This window comes from Fukomys damarensis, unplaced genomic scaffold, assembly GCF_012274545.1.
Source record: "Fukomys damarensis isolate Sample0158 unplaced genomic scaffold, DMR_v1.0_HiC HiC_scaffold_16, whole genome shotgun sequence".
NCBI lineage: Eukaryota > Metazoa > Chordata > Mammalia > Rodentia > Bathyergidae > Fukomys > Fukomys damarensis.
The window spans coordinates 51,501,221-51,507,895 of record NW_022900928.1 but is presented as its reverse complement, the minus strand read 5'-3'; the positions used below and the strand labels follow the sequence as shown (position 1 = coordinate 51,507,895).

The window sequence follows — 6,675 nt, the reverse complement described above, 5'->3', positions numbered from 1 at the left end:
CCTCTGCCCAAATCATCAAAGCCCTCAAGGAGCCATCAAGAGACAAAAAGAAACTGAGAAACATTAAGTACAGTGAAATTATCATATCTGATGAGATTGCTGACATTGCCTGGCAGATATATCACCAATCTTTAGCCAGAGGAGTTTCTGGAAACATTAAAGAGATCCTAGAGACTTCCCAGTCTGTGAGCTGCAATGTCAATGGCCGTCACACTCATGACATCATGGATGACATCAACAGTGGTGCAGTGAAATGCCCAGCTAGTTAAGAAGTATGAGAAAAAATTTCAATAAAATATGATCAGACAAAAAGATAAAAAATCAATAGCTTTTCTAGGAAATCAGGAACACAGCCATAAAGAGAACAAAATTATGTCATCTGTAGGAAAATGGATAGAATTGGAGATCATCATGTCAAGAGAGATTAAGAAAGACAGACTGGCAGCCCCTTCACTGCAGTCCGACAGGAGGAGGGCAGTGTAGTCTCGGCGAAGCCGCAGAGACATCGACCCAGGACAGTTCTCCCTCCCAGGGCCTCTCCCCTCCTGCCCTCCAGTGTCCTTGCCTACTAGGCCTCTCCTATCCAGTATTGTGGGTGAGGTGAGAGCAGGCGCGGAGTGGGTGATCACGCCAAGGAGCCGCACAGTCTCTACCAAGATGATAGAAGTCCTGACAACAACTGACTCCCAGAAATTGCTACACCAGCTGAATACCTTGTCGGAACAAGAGGCTAAATGTCAGCCAAAGGTCTGCAGGCTAATTGAATCTTGTACATGATAATGGCCTCAGAATGACTGCAAGACTGAGGGACTTTGAAGTGAAAGATCTTCTTAGTCTAACTCAGTTCTTTGGCTTTGATACAGAGACATTTTCTCTAGCTGTGAATATGTTGGACAGATTCCCATCTAAAATGAAGACACTTTGGGTGTCTTGGACTGAGCTTCTCTTATTTGGATGTAAAATAAATAGAAGAGGAAAAGAATGACCCATTGGCAAATCACATGATCCAAATAAGACTGGCGATTCACAATTTCAGACTTGATGTGCATGGAAAAGATTGTATTGGAGAAGGTGTGTTGGAAAGTCAAAGCTACCACTGCATTTCCATTTTACAACTGTATTATTCACTCATTCAAGAGAGTTTGCCACTTGAAAGGAAAATAGTCTAAATTTTGAAAGACTAGAAGCTCAGCTTAAGACATGTCACTGCAAGATCATATTTTCTAAAGCAAAGCCTTCTGTGTTGACCTTATCTATCGTTGCATTGGAGCTCCAAGCACAGAAGTGTGTAGAGTTAACAGAAGGAGTTGAATGTCTTCAGAAACATTCCAAGATAAATGGCAGAGATCTGACCTTCTGGCAAGACATTGTATCCAAGTGTTTAACTGAATATTCATCAAAGAAGTGCTCCAAACACAATGTTCAGAAGTTGAAGTAGATTGTTTCTGGGCATACTGCATGGCAACTGAAGTATAGTTACTAGAGAAAAACTCACCTTTCAACAATTCCTGAAATGGGTTCTTAATTGGTAAATTTGGTTGTTATTCTCTGTATAGAGAAACTGCATAATTTTCTTCTACAATTGAAGTTTGAAATATTATCTTCAAAATAAACCAACCAGATTTGGAATAGCAAAAGGGAAAAACTGGTATAACCAATCTAGTCAGCTAACATTTGAAGGCATTTGCTATAGATAAGGTACAACACCCTAAGGGCCAGGTGTGGTTTTGACTGCCTGTAATGCTAGTATTTGAGAGGCTGATGCAGGAGGACTGCCCTGAGTTTGAGGCCAGCCTGGGTTACACAGTGAGTTCAAGGTCAGCCTGAACTACATAGTGAGACCCTGACTCAAAAATAATCTTTAAAAAAAACACCCTTAGGAGTTTCCAATCTCTCATATATATGTTAACCACTTTATTAAATTAGGAGCTTAGAAAACAACCTCCTCTTTAATAACCTGAATTTTTAAAGTAGTGCTGAAGTAATGTTTTTTTTTTTAATTGCACATTTTGCTAAATGTAGCCCCAAGCTCTGGCCTATTTAAAGTTATAATAGGACCAAAAGTGTGATCCATATGTGAAATAATTTGAGACTGTTAGCTTATAAGCAGAATCATTATGAACTTGAAAGTTACACATAAAGAAAAAGTAATACAAAGCAGATGATCTCTTTTGGGCTTCTGAAAATTGTCGCAACATACTGCTATTGCAATTGGAATAGTAGAAAGTAATTATATTTATAAAAATGTAAATTTAGTCATTGCATATATTCTATATGTTCAGTAATGATTTATCTTTTCCAGCTCAAAACTAAATGTTAACATTTAACATATCTACCTATGATGAAACTTAGGTATGAAAAATTTACTTTTAATGGCTAACAATATTTAGAAAAACTTTTGATAAATTGGAAGTTTTTGTTCTTTACATAAATAGTATTGCAGCAACAAAAAAATGTCCTTGAAGCCTTTCTCCATAACTCTGAACTATGGATTCCATAATATTATAATGGGTTTAAGTTATGAACCCCTAAAACACCACAACTAGATTAGTATGATGTTCTCCATCTTGGGCAAACTGCCTAATTAATGTAATGCTGCAGTAGGATTGTTCAGATTTGAATTCATCTGTAAAGCTAAAGGCATAAATGTGAGACACTTAATACAAGCCTGAGAAGATGAACTGTGAATCTTCATTTCTAACAATTTAACTTTCTATATTGGATCAATACATTATATTTAGGTGATATTTAAAATGGTAATTCAATTTAAATGTTAAAGTTTAAATTATGAGGTTTATATCAAAACCAACATTTCACAATGCACTTTTTTAGGGCATAATAAGGTTTATATTCTAGATTATGTAATGGTTTCTTGGCACCCATAATGCAAGAAATAGTTCAGAGATGAGAATGTTATTGCTATAAGGGAATTACATTTAAATTTAAAAACATTTTATATTAAGCCAAAATCTAGATCTAGTAAGTTTGGCATATTCCTTGAGCTATCTTTAATGTTTCTTCTAAAAAACAAGTGATATTTGTATCAATTATAACAATTTCTGTACAGAATCTATTTCCTCAGTCTAGTTCCATTTATTAAAATATGTTCTATTGTATTACATAGCAACTCAAAATCAATTATCACTCTGAAAACTTGCTGGACCTTAAGTCCTAGCTAGATAAAGCCCTCCAGGTTTACTGTGGACTGTATCTATAACACTGCCATTGCTTCCAGGTTTTGTTTTGTTTTTTTTTTAAGGCATAGAATATACAAATTTGCATAATGTGCCTTAAGAAAAGTAAGGAGGCACCACCATAATTATAAGATTGCTGAGGTGGTGTTTCTAATTCTCCATGTGATCCAATCGATGAAAGGAGATGTATGTATACTGTTAGTGTTATAAAAAGTCAGTGTAGCCTGAAGCCAGAGTCTATCCAGAATGGATGTAACCAATTTTGGCTCCATGTTATAGATAAATAAGCATTGAAAAATAAAAGAAGAACCACAATATATTCTACCTTTAACTTTTTATAAATCATGTTATGTGGATAACTTCAGTTTTACCATGAGGCTGATATATTTCAATATTTTGAAAACATCAGAATTAATTTTGAGTTGGCAGAGGTAACCAAACCAACCATTATGTTTGGTACTAGGAGATATATCTTTCAATAAAATTATTGAAATGCAAAAAAAAAAAGTCAGACTCAGTAAGGCAACTATTGCATATTTTCTCCATATATGGAATCTAAGAAAGATGAGATGAAAGTAGAAGGGAGACTTAAAATATAAGACAAAAGGAAGGAAATAAAGGGAAGGAAAAATATAAAGGGAAAAAAATATAAGACAAAAGGAAGGAAAAAAAGGGAAGGGGAAGTATTATAAGGGAGGATAATAGAACTGGATATATAAAAATATTTTATATACCTGCATGAAAATACCAAATTGAAACTTCATAGTTTATAAAATTAATAAGCAATAATAAATATATATACTTTTGATGTTCTTTGTTTCTTTTTGATACCTGGGATCAAACTCAGGACCTTGCACTAGTGAAAAATATATACATTTTATAAAGATGGTTTGATTGGACCCCGCAAAGGCACACACTAGAAAAATGTCGATTTATGCGAAAAGTAAAAGCTAAATCATTGAAACTAAAAAGAAAAAAAGAAAAAGGGTTGGGGATACGGCTCAGCAGTACCAAGTACCACAAGAGAAAAGACCTAGAAAGCAGATGTTTACATCATTAGTGCTTAAGTGGATAAAAGTGGTTTCCATATTTATAAAATGTTTGCATTCATAAAAAAGTATATTTTAGCCAAGTTTGGTAGTTCATGCCTGTAATCCCAGCACTCAGGAGGCTGAAGCAGGGGGATCACCATGAGTTCAAGGGCAGCATTGGCTACACAGTGAGGTCAAGGGCTGCCTGAACTGTATAGTGAGACCGTGCCTCTTTAGAAATTAGGAAAGGCTCTTTGAGGTCTTAGCTGGACCCACCAAGAATTCCACTTAGAGCTTGTCTCCATCCTGACACAGTAGGTGTCGGAAAGGAAGAAAGGATTCAGTGGCATTTAGCACAAAAGTACAGAAGTTAAAAGGGATACAACAGCTGAGTCAGGATAAAGACAGAGTAATTTTCTTTCCTCCCCTTCTACTTACAGAGCCAGGGTCAGTGGTTGAGTTGAGTCCTCAGATTTCTCTTTTCATTCACTACAGCATTCAACCCACTGCAATCTGGCTTCCATGCATACTGAAAATGCTTTCAACAAAAGCTTCCAGTGACTTCCTAACTACAGAATACATGGGACAGTTTTCAGAGTTTGTGTTACTGGAACCCTTTGTCTTAATTGAAACTGTTGATTCATCATCCTCCTTGCCAACATCTTTGACATCACTTTCTCCTGCTTCTCTTTCCTGCCTCCTGACTGATCCTTCAGTCTATTCCATTCATTTATGGTCTTCTTTCAGATGCTGTAAACATGGCAGCAGAGAGTCTGCCCTTATGGAGAATAGAAATTCAACAAATAGCATCCATTAATTATCTAATTACCAATTCTAAAAAGTAGCTACTTGGAAGCCTGAGCAGGAGGATCACTTGAGCCCAGGAGTTCAAACACAGCCTGGGCAATATAGCAAGACCCATGACTCTTTAAATTATTTTAAAGACAATAATAATAATAATCAGAGAAATTATTGGGGACTGGGTAGCACATACCAGAAGTCTGGCTTACACTGGGCACTCAGTGAAAGCTTCTGTGAAGAAGTGAACTGGAGCTGAGGGCTGAAGCTCACATGGGAACCACCAGGGGAGGAACTGGGGCACAGTTTTCCAGGCAGAAGCAGAGTGAAGAAGTCCCAAGTTTGCATGTTCTAGGAACAAAAAAAAAAACAGCACAGTGAGAAGGGAGTGAAAGGAAGATGATAAAAGGGACAAATTTTACAGGATCCCGTATTCATGTAGGATTTTGGACTAAGCTTTAAAAGTAATGAGAAGCCGCTGCAATGTTTTTTTTTAATTTTATTTTTATTAAATGTATCAGTACATTTCAGGTACACAACACTGTCACATTCATCATTGGTATCTTGCACCTTTACATGACTTATCTTGGTTCTTATTTTTCCCCATTCCCCGTCCCTCCCTTCAGCTATTCCACTCTTCCCTGTTTACAGAAACATTGTTTCCATGTTTTTCCTTTTCACTTATTTTTTCTTTTCCCTTTTTACCTTTCTCCTACCACTCCCACTTCCTCTACTCGTTTAGACTTTTCCTCCTATTACACATTATCAATTATACATTTTGATCCTTATTTACACTTTACTTTTTCCACACCAGTTGGTATTTACACATGTATGACTTATTAATTTCACTTAGGAGTATGGTCTCAATGTGCGTCCAGGAAAATGACACAATCATGTTTGTTCTAAAAAGGTCACCCTATGTATAAATCAGAACTCACCATGTCCCCAAATCTGTTTCTTCTGTTTTCCTCATATGTCTCTCATTGATAACCTGCAAATATCCTATACAATATCTCCTTTTCTCTACATTTCCAGTCACCAAATTAGTGGATTTTACCTACCAATTATTTCTAGGTACTCAAGCCCTTTTCACCATCTCTACTACCACTCATCCACTTGGATCTTTGTTCTCCCTTTTCATCTATGCTATGGTCTTTTACTTAGTCTGCTTCCAGGCTCACTCCTCCTTCAAGCCAATCTGCAGACTGAGATCTGAGTTATACATGTGACCCCTGGCTCACCTGCTGCAAACCCTCCAGAGGCACTCCAGAACCGTCAGGAAGTCTGCACTCTGTCCTAAGGTGCATGAGGCCCTTGGTGATATGGTCCTTACCTACCTCCATCTACTGCTGCAACATCCAAGCCCCAAATCAGTTTTTTAAAAAAATATATATAAATAATGAAAACATTTCTAGAGAACATTTATGCAAAAAGAAAGACACTGAGAAATCTACAGGCAATGTCAAGTGGTTCTAGGGAGTAATTTTTTGTTGTTGTTTTTGAGATTGGGTCTCACTATGTAATTGAGACTGACCTGGAACTCACTACGTAGCCCAGGCTGGTCTCAAACTCACAGTGATCCTCCTGCCTAAGCCTCCCGAGTGTTGGGATTACAGGCGTGCACCACCACAATCGGCTGCTATGAATTTTTT

The 6,675-nt window shown here is 37.0% G+C and overlaps 1 pseudogene; it reads left to right on the top strand.

The window, feature by feature from the left end:
• Positions 1 to 657: 657 nt before the first annotated feature.
• LOC104874838 lies at positions 658 to 1,525 on the top strand (annotated as a pseudogene).
• Positions 1,526 to 6,675: the final 5,150 nt, after the last annotated feature.